Genomic DNA, 15,142 nt, shown 5'->3' on the forward strand with positions numbered 1-15,142 from the left:
AATAAAAGAGAAAAAGAAAACTAAAAAAATATGAATAAAAATACAAAAAAATAAAAAAGATAAAAACTACAAAAAAACTAAAAAGAAAAAACGAAAAAAAACTAAAAAAGCTAAAAAAAATAAAAGAAGCAAAAATCTAAAGAAGGTAAAAACTACAAAAAAAAGAAAACAAAATAAAAAAATCTAAAAAAGCTTAAAAACTAAAAAAAAAACTAAAAAAAGATAAAAAACTAAAAAAAAACTAAAAAAAGGATAAAACCATAAAATAAACTAAAAACTAATAAAAAAAAATAAAAAAAGCTAAAAAACTAAAAAAACTAAAAAAAACTAAAAAAGGTAAAAACTAAAAGAACTAAAAAAGAAAAAAAACTAAAAAAAGGAAAAAACTGAAAAATAAAGGAGAAAAAGAAAACTAAAAAAATATAAATAAAAATAAAAAAACTAAAAAGATAAAAACTTAAAAAAAAACTAAAAAGAAAAAAACTAAAAAACCTAAAAAAAGGTAAAAACCAATAAAAAAAAACTAAAAACAAAAAAAGGGAAAAAATTAAAAATTTATTTCATCATAAGTTTTCAACTGACGAAATTACAGACCGGGACATCGGGACACAAATGACGACCGGGACACCGGCACATAGGGAATATGAATGACGACACTCAAAGAGAAAAGCGACCGGGACAAAAGGAATGTTCGATTAGCAATCAACAAAGCACCGGGACACAAATGACGACCGGGACACAGGGAGTATAAATGACGACCAGGATATAAGTAAAAAAAAACTAAAAAAACTAAAAAAAAGGTAAAAAACTACAAAAAAACTAAAAAGAAAAAAAAAATAAAAACTAATAAAAAAAAACTAAAAAATCTAAAAATCTAAATAAACTAAAAAAGAAAAAAAGGAAAAAAATAAAGGAGAAAAACAAAACTAGAAAACGAATGTATATACAGACCGGGACACCGGGATACAAATGACGACCGGGACACAGGGAATATAAATGACGACCGGGACACAGGGACACAACTACAACGGGGACGCCAGGGGGCACAGGGGGATATAAATGACGACCGAGACACCAGGACACATGGAATATAAATGACGCCCGGGACACTCAAAGAGAAATCACAGACTGGGACACCGGGACACAAATGACGACCTGGACACAGGGACAAAACTACAAAGGGGATGCCGGGGGCACAAGGGGATATATAAATGACGATGGCGACACAGGGAATGGTAGATTAGCAATCACCATCAACAAAGCTCAAGGGCAATCATTAGAATCATGAGGTATAGATCTGAATACGGATTGTTTTCCCATGGACCATTATATGTTGCATTTTCAAGAGTCGGTAAACAATCTATTTATATGCACAGACAATGGGACAGCAAAGAATGTTGTATATTCGCAAGTTTTACGTAGTTAAAAACATATATATATATATATATATATATATATATATATATATATATATATATATATATATATATATATATATATATATATATATATATATATATATATATATATATATATATATATATTATATATATATATATATATATATATATATTATATATATATATATATATATATATATATATATATATATATATATATATATATATATATATCTATATTCACAGGTGGGACATAGGGACACAACTACAATGGCGCGTAACTAATATGGCGCGTAACGACTTACGCGCGCGGGGGGGCTTGGGGGGGCGCGAGGCGCCCCCACCAAATAGGTGTTGGGGTGGCGCGAAGCGCCACCCCAACAGCTAGTATATATATATATATATATATATATATATATATATATATATATATATATATATATATATATATATATATATATATATATATATATATACTAGCTGTTGGGGTGGCGCTTCGCGCCACCCCAACACCTAGTTGGTGGGGGCGCTTCGCGCCCCCCCCAAGCCCCCCCGCGCGCGTAAGTCGTTACGCGCCATAATAGTTACGCGCCATTGTAGTTGTGTCCCTATGTCCCACCTGTGAATATAGATATATATATATATATATATATGGTTTTAACTACGTAAAACTTGCGAATATACAACATTCTTTGCTGTCCCATTGTCTTTGCATATAAATAGATTGTCAGGTTTACCGACTCTTGAACATGCAACATATAATGGTCCATGGGAAAACAATCTGTATTCAGATCTATACCTCATGATTCTAATGGATTGCCCTTGAGCTTTGTTGATGGTGATTGCTAATCGACCATTCCCTGTCCCGGTGTCCCGGTCGTCATTTACATCCCCCTGTTTCCCCCGGTGTCCCCGTTGTAGTTGTGTCCCTGTGTCCCGGTCGTCATTTATATTCCCTGTGTCCCCGGGTCCCGGTCATCATTTGTATCCCGGTGTCCCGGTCTGTATATACATTCGTTTTTTAGTTTTGTTTTTCTCCTTTATTTTTTTCCTTTTTTTTTCTTTTTTAGCTTATTTAGATTTTTAGATTTTTTAGTTTTTTTTATTAGTTTTTAGTTTTTATTTCTTTTTAGTTTTTTTTGTCCCGGTCGTCATTTATATCCCCCTGTTTCCCCCGGTGTCCCCGTTGTAGTTGTGTCCCTGTGTCCCGGTCGTTATTTATATTCCCTGTGTCCCGGTCGTCATTTGTATCCCGGTGTACCGGTCTGTATATACATTCGTTTTTTAGTTTTGTTTTTCTCCTTTATTTTTTTCCTTTTTTTTTCTTTTTTAGTTTATTTAGATTTTTAGATTTTTTAGTTTTTTTATTAGTTTTTAGTTTTTTTTTCTTTTTAGTTTTTTTGTAGTTTTTACCTTCTTTTTAGTTTTGTTAATTTTTTTTTTTACTTGTGTCCTGGTCGTCATTTATACTCCCTGTGTCCCGGTGCTTTGTTGATTGCTAATCGAACATTCCTTTTGTCCTGGTCGCTTTCTCTTTGAGTGTCGTCATTTATTAGTTTTTTTCCTTTTTTTTTTAGTTTTTTATTGGTTTTTACCTTTATTTTAGCTTATTTTTCAGTTTTTTCCTTTTTTTTAGTTTTTTTTTATTTTTTATTTTTTTTAGTTTTTTACCTTTTTTTAGTTTTTTTAGTTTTTTTAGTTTTTTAGCTTTTTTACTTTTTTTATTAGTTTTTAGTTTTTTTTTGTAGTTTTTGCCTTTTTTTAGTTTTTTCAGTTTTTTTTTTAGTTTTTTATTGGTTTTTACCTTTATAGTTTTTTTAGTTTTTTAGCTTTTTTATTTTTTTTATTAGTTTTTAGTTTTTTTTGTAGTTTTTGCCTTTTTTTAGTTTTTTCAGTTTTGACGTCACCTAATCCAGTTTTTTCAGTTGACGTCACCTGACACATCCATCCACACATCCATCCATCCATCCATCCACAGACAACTTATTTTTATATATATAGATATACTAGCTGTTGGGGTGGCGCTTCGCGCCACCCCAACACCTAGTTGGTGGGGGCGCTTCGCGCCCCCCCCCAAGCCCCCCCGCGCGCGTAAGTCGTTACGCGCCATAATAGTTACGCGCCATTGTAGTTGTGTCCCTATGTCCCACCTGTGAATATAGATATATATATATATATATGGTTTTAACTACGTAAAACTTGCGAATATACAACATTCTTTGCTGTCCCATTGTCTTTGCATATAAATAGATTGTCAGGTTATCCCCCTGTTTCCCCCGGTGTCCCCGTTGTAGTTGTGTCCCTGTGTCCCGGTCGTCATTTATATTCCCTGTGTCCCGGGTCCCGGTCATCATTTGTATCCCGGTGTCCCGGTCTGTATATACATTCGTTTTTTAGTTTTGTTTTTCTCCTTTATTTTTTTCCTTTTTTTTTCTTTTTTAGCTTATTTAGATTTTTAGATTTTTTAGTTTTTTTTATTAGTTTTTAGTTTTTATTTCTTTTTAGTTTTTTTGTCCCGGTCGTCATTTATATCCCCCTGTTTCCCCCGGTGTCCCCGTTGTAGTTGTGTCCCTGTGTCCCGGTCGTTATTTATATTCCCTGTGTCCCGGTCGTCATTTGTATCCCGGTGTACCGGTCTGTATATACATTCGTTTTTTAGTTTTGTTTTTCTCCTTTATTTTTTTCCTTTTTTTTTTCTTTTTTAGTTTATTTAGATTTTTAGATTTTTTAGTTTTTTTATTAGTTTTTAGTTTTTTTTTCTTTTTAGTTTTTTTGTAGTTTTTACCTTCTTTTTAGTTTTGTTAATTTTTTTTTTTACTTGTGTCCTGGTCGTCATTTATACTCCCTGTGTCCCGGTGCTTTGTTGATTGCTAATCGAACATTCCTTTTGTCCTGGTCGCTTTCTCTTTGAGTGTCGTCATTTATTTTTTTCTTTTTTAGTTCTTTTAGTTTTTACCTTTTTTAGTTTTTTTTTAGTTTTTAGTTTTTTTAGTTTTTTACCTTTTTTTAGTTTTTTTAGTTTTTTAGCTTTTTTATTTTTTTTATTTTTTTTTTAGTTTTTTGTCCTGGTCGCTTTCTCTTTGAGTGTCGTCATTTATTAGTTTTTTCCTTTTTTTTTTTAGTTTTTTATTGGTTTTTACCTTTATTTTAGCTTATTTTTCAGTTTTTTTCCTTTTTTTTAGTTTTTTTTTATTTTTTATTTTTTTTAGTTTTTTACCTTTTTTTAGTTTTTTTAGTTTTTTTAGTTTTTTAGCTTTTTTACTTTTTTTTTATTAGTTTTTAGTTTTTTTTTGTAGTTTTTGCCTTTTTTTAGTTTTTTCAGTTTTTTTTTTAGTTTTTTATTGGTTTTTACCTTTATAGTTTTTTTAGTTTTTTAGCTTTTTTATTTTTTTTATTAGTTTTTAGTTTTTTTTGTAGTTTTTGCCTTTTTTTAGTTTTTTCAGTTTTGACGTCACCTAATCCAGTTTTTTCAGGTGACGTCACCTGACACATCCATCCACACATCCATCCACACATCCACAGACAGACAACTTATTTTTATATATATAGATATATATATATATATATATATATACTAGCTGTTGGGGTGGCGCTTCGCGCCACCCCAACACCTAGTTGGTGGGGGCGCTTCGCGCCCCCCCCCAAGCCCCCCCGCGCGCGTAAGTCGTTACGCGCCATAATAGTTACGCGCCATTGTAGTTGTGTCCCTATGTCCCACCTGTGAATATAGATATATATATATATATATGGTTTTAACTACGTAAAACTTGCGAATATACAACATTCTTTGCTGTCCCATTGTCTTTGCATATAAATAGATTGTCAGGTTATCCCCCTGTTTCCCCCGGTGTCCCCGTTGTAGTTGTGTCCCTGTGTCCCGGTCGTCATTTATATTCCCTGTGTCCCGGGTCCCGGTCATCATTTGTATCCCGGTGTCCCGGTCTGTATATACATTCGTTTTTTAGTTTTGTTTTTCTCCTTTATTTTTTTCCTTTTTTTTTCTTTTTTAGCTTATTTAGATTTTTAGATTTTTTAGTTTTTTTTATTAGTTTTTAGTTTTTATTTCTTTTTAGTTTTTTTGTCCCGGTCGTCATTTATATCCCCCTGTTTCCCCCGGTGTCCCCGTTGTAGTTGTGTCCCTGTGTCCCGGTCGTTATTTATATTCCCTGTGTCCCGGTCGTCATTTGTATCCCGGTGTACCGGTCTGTATATACATTCGTTTTTTAGTTTTGTTTTTCTCCTTTATTTTTTTCCTTTTTTTTTCTTTTTTAGTTTATTTAGATTTTTAGATTTTTTAGTTTTTTTATTAGTTTTTAGTTTTTTTTTCTTTTTAGTTTTTTTGTAGTTTTTACCTTCTTTTTAGTTTTGTTAATTTTTTTTTTTACTTGTGTCCTGGTCGTCATTTATACTCCCTGTGTCCCGGTGCTTTGTTGATTGCTAATCGAACATTCCTTTTGTCCTGGTCGCTTTCTCTTTGAGTGTCGTCATTTATTTTTTTCTTTTTTAGTTCTTTTAGTTTTTACCTTTTTTAGTTTTTTTTTAGTTTTTAGTTTTTTTAGTTTTTTACTTTTTTTTAGTTTTTTTAGTTTTTTAGCTTTTTTATTTTTTTTATTAGTTTTTAGTTTTTTTGTAGTTTTTGCCTTTTTTTTTAGTTTTTTGTCCTGGTCGCTTTCTCTTTGAGTGTCGTCATTTATTAGTTTTTTCCTTTTTTTTTTTAGTTTTTTATTGGTTTTTACCTTTATTTTAGCTTATTTTTCAGTTTTTTCCTTTTTTTTATTTTTTTTTTATTTTTTATTTTTTTAGTTTTTTACCTTTTTTTAGTTTTTTTAGTTTTTTTAGTTTTTTAGCTTTTTTACTTTTTTTATTAGTTTTTAGTTTTTTTTTTGTAGTTTTTGCCTTTTTTTAGTTTTTTCAGTTTTTTTTTTAGTTTTTTATTGGTTTTTACCTTTATAGTTTTTTTAGTTTTTTAGCTTTTTTATTTTTTTTATTAGTTTTTAGTTTTTTTTGTAGTTTTTGCCTTTTTTTAGTTTTTTCAGTTTTGACGTCACCTAATCCAGTTTTTTCAGGTGACGTCACCTGACACATCCATCCACACATCCATCCATCCATCCATCCACAGACAACTTATTTTTATATATATAGATATATATATATATATATACTAGCTGTTGGGGTGGCGCTTCGCGCCACCCCAACACCTAGTTGGTGGGGGCGCTTCGCGCCCCCCCCAAGCCCCCCCGCGCGCGTAAGTCGTTACGCGCCATAATAGTTACGCGCCATTGTAGTTGTGTCCCTATGTCCCACCTGTGAATATAGATATATATATATATATATATGGTTTTAACTACGTAAAACTTGCGAATATACAACATTCTTTGCTGTCCCATTGTCTTTGCATATAAATAGATTGTCAGGTTATCCCCCTGTTTCCCCCGGTGTCCCCGTTGTAGTTGTGTCCCTGTGTCCCGGTCGTCATTTATATTCCCTGTGTCCCGGGTCCCGGTCATCATTTGTATCCCGGTGTCCCGGTCTGTATATACATTCGTTTTTTAGTTTTGTTTTTCTCCTTTATTTTTTTCCTTTTTTTTTCTTTTTTAGCTTATTTAGATTTTTAGATTTTTTAGTTTTTTTTATTAGTTTTTAGTTTTTATTTCTTTTTAGTTTTTTTGTCCCGGTCGTCATTTATATCCCCCTGTTTCCCCCGGTGTCCCCGTTGTAGTTGTGTCCCTGTGTCCCGGTCGTTATTTATATTCCCTGTGTCCCGGTCGTCATTTGTATCCCGGTGTACCGGTCTGTATATACATTCGTTTTTTAGTTTTGTTTTTCTCCTTTATTTTTTTCCTTTTTTTTTCTTTTTTAGTTTATTTAGATTTTTAGATTTTTTAGTTTTTTTATTAGTTTTTAGTTTTTTTTTCTTTTTAGTTTTTTTGTAGTTTTTACCTTCTTTTTAGTTTTGTTAATTTTTTTTTTTACTTGTGTCCTGGTCGTCATTTATACTCCCTGTGTCCCGGTGCTTTGTTGATTGCTAATCGAACATTCCTTTTGTCCTGGTCGCTTTCTCTTTGAGTGTCGTCATTTATTTTTTTCTTTTTTAGTTCTTTTAGTTTTTACCTTTTTTAGTTTTTTTTTAGTTTTTAGTTTTTTTAGTTTTTTACCTTTTTTTAGTTTTTTTAGTTTTTTAGCTTTTTTATTTTTTTTATTAGTTTTTAGTTTTTTTGTAGTTTTTGCCTTTTTTTTTAGTTTTTTGTCCTGGTCACTTTCTCTTTGAGTGTCGTCATTTATTAGTTTTTTCCTTTTTTTTTTTAGTTTTTTATTGGTTTTTACCTTTATTTTAGCTTATTTTTCAGTTTTTTCCTTTTTTTTAGTTTTTTTTTTATTTTTTATTTTTTTTAGTTTTTTACCTTTTTTTAGTTTTTTTAGTTTTTTTAGTTTTTTAGCTTTTTTACTTTTTTTATTAGTTTTTAGTTTTTTTTGTAGTTTTTGCCTTTTTTTAGTTTTTTCAGTTTTTTTTTTAGTTTTTTATTGGTTTTTACCTTTATAGTTTTTTTAGTTTTTTAGCTTTTTTATTTTTTTTATTAGTTTTTAGTTTTTTTTGTAGTTTTTGCCTTTTTTTAGTTTTTTCAGTTTTGACGTCACCTAATCCAGTTTTTTCAGGTGACGTCACCTGACACATCCATCCACACATCCATCCATCCATCCATCCACAGACAACTTATTTTTATATATATAGATATATATATATATATATATATATATATATATATATATATATATATATATATATATATATATATATATATATTATATTATATATATATATATATATAAAAAAATAAGTTGTCTGTGGATCTGTGGATCAGGTGACGTAAAAAACGTAAAAAAAGGTAAAAAACTAAAAACTAGAAAAAAAACTGAAAAAACTAAAAAAAAGGCAAAAACTACAAAAAAAACTAAAAACTAATAAAAAAAATAAAAAAGCTAAAAAACTAAAAAAACTAAAAAAACTAAAAAACTAAAAACTAAAAAAAAACCTAAACTAAAAACTAAAAAAAAAACTTAAAAAAAGGAAAAAACTGAAAAATAGAAGAGAAAAAGAAAACTAATAAAATTAATAAAAATAAAAAAAAATAAAAAAGATAAAAACTAAAAAAGTAAAAAGAAAAAACGAAAAAAAAAACTGAAAAAGCTAAAAAAAAGGTAAAAACCAATAAAAAACTAAAAAGAAAAAAAAGGAAAAAAACTAAAAAAATTTTCATCTAAAAAACTAAAAAAAACTAAAAAAGGTAAAAACTAAAAGAACTAAAAAAGAAAAAAAAACTAAAAAAAGGAAAAAAACTGAAAAATAAAGGAGAAAAAGAAAACTAAAAAAATATAAATAAAAGTAAAAAAAAATTAAAAAGATAAAAACTTCAAAAAAAACTAAAAAGAAAAAATAAAAAAGCTAAAAAACCTAAAAAAAGGTCAAAACCAATAAAAAAAAACTAAAAGGAAAAAAAGGGAAAAAATTAAAAATTTATTTCATCATATACCAATTCAAAAACGAATGTATACCGGGATGACGACCGGGACACAGGGAATATAAATGACGACCGGGACGCAGGGCTACAACTACAACGGTGACGCCGAAAAATAAGTTGTCTGTCTGTCTATGGATCTGTGGATCAGGTGACGTAAAAAACGTAAAAAAAGGTAAAAAACTAAAAACTAAAAAAAAACTGAAAAAACTAAAAAAAGGCAAAAACTACAAAAAAACTAAAAACTAATAAAAAAAATAAAAAAGCTAAAAAACTAAAAAAACTAAAAAAACTAAAAAACTAAAAACTAAAAAAAAACCTAAACTAAAAACTAAAAAAAAAACTTAAAAAAAAGGAAAAAACTGAAAAATAGAAGAGAAAAAGAAAACTAATAAAATTAATAAAAATAAAAAAAAATAAAAAAGATAAAAACTAAAAAAGTAAAAAGAAAAAACGAAAAAAAACTGAAAAAGCTAAAAAAAAGGTAAAAACCAATAAAAAACTAAAAAGAAAAAAAGGAAAAAAACTAAAAAAATTTTCATCTAAAAAACTAAAAAAAACTAAAAAAGGTAAAAACTAAAAGAACTAAAAAAGAAAAAAAAACTAAAAAAAGGAAAAAAACTGAAAAATAAAGGAGAAAAAGAAAACTAAAAAAATATAAATAAAAATAAAAAAAATTAAAAAGATAAAAACTTCAAAAAAAACTAAAAAGAAAAAATAAAAAAGCTAAAAACCTAAAAAAAGGTCAAAACCAATAAAAAAAACTAAAAGGAAAAAAAGGGAAAAAATTAAAAATTTATTTCATCATATACCAATTCAAAAACGAATGTATACCGGGATGACGACCGGGACACAGGGAATATAAATGACGACCGGGACGCAGGGCTACAACTACAACGGTGACGCCGGGGGCACAGGGGGGACATAAATGACGACGGGGACACAGGCAATGTTCGATTAGCAATCACCATCAACAAAGCTCAAGGGGCAACAAAGCTCACCATCAAACAAAGACGAACGGGACGCTCAAAGAGAAATAACAGACTGGAACACAGGGTCACAAATGACGACCGGGATACTGGGAATATAAATGACGACCGGGACACAGGGAATGTTCAATTAGCAATCACCATCAACAAAGCTCAAGGGCAATCATTAGAATCATGAGGTATAGGTCTGAATATGGATTGTTTTTCCCATGGACAATTATATGTTGCATGTTCAAGAGTCGGTAAACCTGACAATCTAAATAAATGACGACACTCAAAGAGAAAGCGACCGGGACAAAAGGAATGTTCGATTAACAATCAACAAAGCACCGGGACACAGGGAGTATAAATGACGACCAGGACATAAGTAAAAAAAAACTAAAAAAACTAAAAAAAAGGTAAAAACTACAAAAAAACTAAAAAGAAAAAAATATATAAAATACGATGGATATATAAATGACGATGGCGACTCAGGGAATGGTCGATTAGCAATCACCATCAACAAAGCTCAAGGGCAATCATTAGAATCATGAGGTATAGATCTGAATACGGATTGTTTTCCCATGGACCATTATATGTTGAATGTTCAAGAGTCCGTATACCTGACAATCTATTTATATGCACAGACAATGGGACAGCAAAGAATGTTGTATATTCGCAAGTTTTACGTAGTTAAAAACATATATATATATATATATATATATATATATATATATATATATATATATATATATATATATATATATATATATATATATTATATATATATATATATATATATATATATATATATATATATATATATATATATATATATATATATATATATATATATATATATATATATATATATTATATATATATATATATATATATATATATATATATATATATATATATATATATATATATCTATATTCACAGGTGGGACATAGGGACACAACTACAATGGCGCGTAACTAATATGGCGCGTAACGGCTTACGCGCGCGGGGGGGCTTGGGGGCGCGCGAAGCGCCCCCACCAACTAGGTGTTGGGGTGGCGCGAAGCGCCACCCCAACAGCTAGTATATATATATATATATATATATATATATATATATATATATATATATATATATATATATATATATATATATATATGTTTTTAACTACGTAAAACTTGCGAATATACAACATTCTTCGCTGTCCCATTGTCTGTGCATATAAATAGATTGTCAGGTTTACCGACTCTTGAACATGCAACATATAATTGTCAATGGGAAAACAATCCGTATTCAGATCTATACCTCATGATTCTAATGATTGCCCTTGAGCTTTGTTGATGGTGATTGCTAATCGACCATTCCCTGAGTCGCCATCGTCATTTATATATCCCCCTGTGCACCCCGGTGTCCCCTTTGTAGTTATGTCCCTGTGTCCCGGTCGTCATTTATATTCCCTGTGTCCCGGTCGTCATTTGTGTCCCGGTGTCCCAGTCTGATTTCTCTTTGAGTGTCCCGGGCGTCATTTATATTCCTTGTGTCCCGGTGTCCCGGTCGTCATTTATATCCCCCTGTGCCCCCCGGCGTCCCCGTTGTAGTTGTGTCATTTATATTCCCTGTGTCCCGGTCGTCATCCCGGTATACATTCGTTTTTGAATTGGTATATGATGAAATAAATTTTTAATTTTTTCCCTTTTTTTCCTTTTAGTTTTTTTTTTATTGGTTTTGACCTTTTTTTAGGTTTTTTAGTTTTTTTCTTTTTTCTTTTTAGTTTTTTTTGAAGTTTTTATCTTTTTAGTTTTTTTATTTTTATTTAAATTTTTTTAGTTTTCTTTTTCTCCTTTATTTTTCAGTTTTTTTTCCTTTTTTTTTTTCTTTTTAGTTCTTTTAGTTTTTACCTTTTTTAGTTTTTTTTAGTTTTTTAGATGAAAATTTTTTTAGTTTTATTCCTTTTTTTCTTTTCAGTTTTTTATTGGTTTTTACGATTTGAACCTGGGACCTTCATTCTCCGTTCTGACACCCTCTCTCACCGAGTGACTACTCCAGCATGTTCATTTTGGTGTTTTAAATGGTATATTGTGTTTTACAATATACTAAGCATCGTCATAACAAAAATGACGACAACTAATTTCATGACGTCAGTCAACACAGAAATTAAGTTCTGAAATTAAGTCATGAAATTAGTTGCCGTCATTTTTGCTTTGACGGTGACGTCATTCAAGTTATATAAGACATATGTTCACGTAGAAATCTATTAATGTTTAAGTTTACAATGACTGATGAAGATGCTCAAAGAGTCTATGCCAAAAAACTTGCTGCTGATAGAGAAAGTCAGAAAAGAAAGCGTGCCGAGGAACTATCAGCAGCAAGTTTTTTGGCATAGACTCTTTGAGCATCTTCATCAGTCATTGTAAACTTAAACATTAATAGATTTCTACGTGAACATATGTCTTATATAACTTGAATGACGTCACCGTCAAAGCAAAAATGACGACAACTAATTTCATGACGTCAGCCGATACAGAAACATGACGTCACCTGACAACTAATTTCATGACGTCAGCCGACACAGAAACATGACGTCAACTGATCCACAGATCCACAGACAGACAGACAACTTATTTTTATATATATAGATATATATATATATATATATATATATATATATATATATGTATATATATATATATACATATATATATATATATATATATATATATATATATATATATATATATATATATATATATATATATATATATATATATATATATATATATATATATATATATATATATATATATATATTATAAATATATATATATATATATATATATATATATATATATATATATATATATATATATATGTATATATATGTATGTGTATATATATATATATATATATATATGTATATATAAATCGATATATGTATATATATATATGTATGTACGATATATGTATATGTATATGTATATATATATATATATATATATATATATATATATATATATATATATATATATACGTACATATATATTATATATATACATATATATACATATTGTATGTGTGTCTCCATTCTATAATAAAAAAATAATCACGTACCTCAGAAACTGGTAAAGCAGAAACATTTGAATGTAAATTGGCAGCTGAACTCGAGGGGGAGCATGTTCTTGATTCCGAAGTTCGACTTTCCTCCTCATCTATTTATAAAAGAAAAGAATAAACAAGATGTATAAACACAAAAAAGGCTAAAGAGCAGCAAGTAAAAAGCAGTGAGGTAGTTTTACAGTTTCACATTTTTTTTAATAAAAAGTGACTCGCATCTTTTCTAATAATACGTGAGTTTTTCATAACATTAGTGTATGTTCTTTTATAGCCACCCTCAATTTAGTCCAAAGTTCGGTTCCCATTTATCTTAACCCTCATGAAACCCAATCCCCGTTTAACACAACTCCTGTTTAACTCAGTCCTTTTGCCATTCAACCATCATTTAATTCGTGCAATCCAATCCCGTTCAAATAAAACATCATACAACTGAGACCTCCTTCGACTTAACCCGTGTTAAATTCAACCTCATTTAACTTAGGCTAACCCTTGTGCAATTCAACCCTCAAGCAACTTAACCATCAAATTCACTCAACCCCCGTTTAAGGCGACCATCATTTATCTCAACCCTCGCGCAAGGCGACTCCGTTTATCCCAGCCCTATTTGAATAAACCCCCATTCAAATCAAACCCATTCAGCTCAACCCTCCTTTAATCAACAATAACCAAAAATATACAATTCAGTCCGTTTTGTCGGAAGTGATAAAAGTTGACACGAATGATATGGTATTATACAGTGGTTAATTCTTATTTCAGCTTTTTTTTGTGCTTCTTTAATACAAAATTATCCTACCCTCTAAAAGCAACAATGTATCCTTAAGTCTAACATATTTGACATGAGTAAACATTTTCAAACAGTTCGTGGTAACGAACTGTAGTAAGGAGCGACCCGGCTCAATAGTAACCAAAACTCTAAAAAAAAGGAATTTGGATACCAATAGTTACATCAAAAGAATCGCATTTTAATGCTGATTTTAAATATATAAGTTTCATCAAGTTTAGTCTTACCCATCAAAAGTTACGAGCCTGAGAAAATTTGCCTTATTTAGGAAAATAGGGGGAAACATCCCCTAAAAGTCGTAGGATCTTAACAAAAATGACACCATCAGATTCAGCGTATCAGAGAACCGTACTGTAGAAGTTTCAAGCTCCTATCTACAAAAATGTGGAATTTTGTATTTTTTGCCAGAAGACAAATCACGGGTGCGTGTTTATTTTTTTTTTTTTTTTTTTTTTTCAGGGGTCATCGTATCGACCAAGTGGTCCTAGAATGTCGCAAGAGGGCTCATTCTAACGGAAATGAAAAGTTCTAGTGCCTTTTTTAAGTGACCAAAAAAATTGGAGGGCATCTAGGCCCCCTCCCACGCTCATTTTTTTCCCGAAGTCAACGGATCAAAAGTTTAAGATAGCCATTTTGTTCAACATAGTCGAAAATCACAATAACTATGTCTTTGGGGATGACTTACTCCCCCACAATCCCTGGGGGAGGGGCTGCAAGTTATAAACTTTGACCAGTGTTTACATATAGTAATGGTTATTGGGAAGTGTACAGACGTTTTCAGGGGGATTTTATTTTGTTTGGGGGTGGGGCTGAGGGGAGGGGGCTATGCTGGAGGATCTTTCCTTGGAGGAATCTGTCATGGGGGAAGAAAAATTCAATGAAAAGGGCGCAAGATTCTCTAGCATTACTATAAGAAAACAATGAAAAATAAACATGAAAACGTTTTTTTCAAATGAGAGGAAGAAGTAGCATTGAAACTTAAAACGAACAGAGATTATTACGCATATGAGGGATTCTAAAAATACTTTAGCATAAAGAGCGAGGTATTTAGGAGGAGATAAATACCTTGGTCTTTATGCTAAAGTATTTTTAGTAATTTCAACTCCTTATTCTACGGCCTTTCTGATTCAGGGGTCATTCTTAAAGAATTGGGACAAAACTTACGATTTAGTGTAAAGAGTGAGGTATTAACGAGGGTACAAACCCCCTCGTATACATAATAAAAATATAAGGTTATGAAAGTTTGTTACATAAGTTAATTCTTAAGTTACGTATATTTTTTACTAATAAAAACGTTCGTTAAAAATTAAAAGTTCTAGTTGCCTTTTTAACCGAAAAATTGGAGGCAACTAGGCCTCCTTCTCC

The 15,142-nt window shown here is 30.2% G+C and overlaps 1 long non-coding RNA gene across 1 annotated transcript; it reads right to left on the bottom strand.

The window, feature by feature from the left end:
- Window positions 1-2,913: 2,913 nt before the first annotated feature.
- Window positions 2,914-8,170, bottom strand: LOC136030841 (uncharacterized). Its single transcript, XR_010618366.1, has 2 exons — window positions 5,786-8,170; window positions 2,914-4,400 (listed from the first exon to the last, which is right to left on the bottom strand). It is a non-coding gene; the product is annotated as an uncharacterized LOC136030841 (long non-coding RNA).
- Between the last annotated feature and the right edge of the window lie 6,972 nt (window positions 8,171-15,142).

Source organism: Artemia franciscana, chromosome 1 (assembly GCF_032884065.1).
Source record: "Artemia franciscana chromosome 1, ASM3288406v1, whole genome shotgun sequence".
NCBI classification, from domain to species: Eukaryota; Metazoa; Arthropoda; class Branchiopoda; order Anostraca; family Artemiidae; genus Artemia; species Artemia franciscana.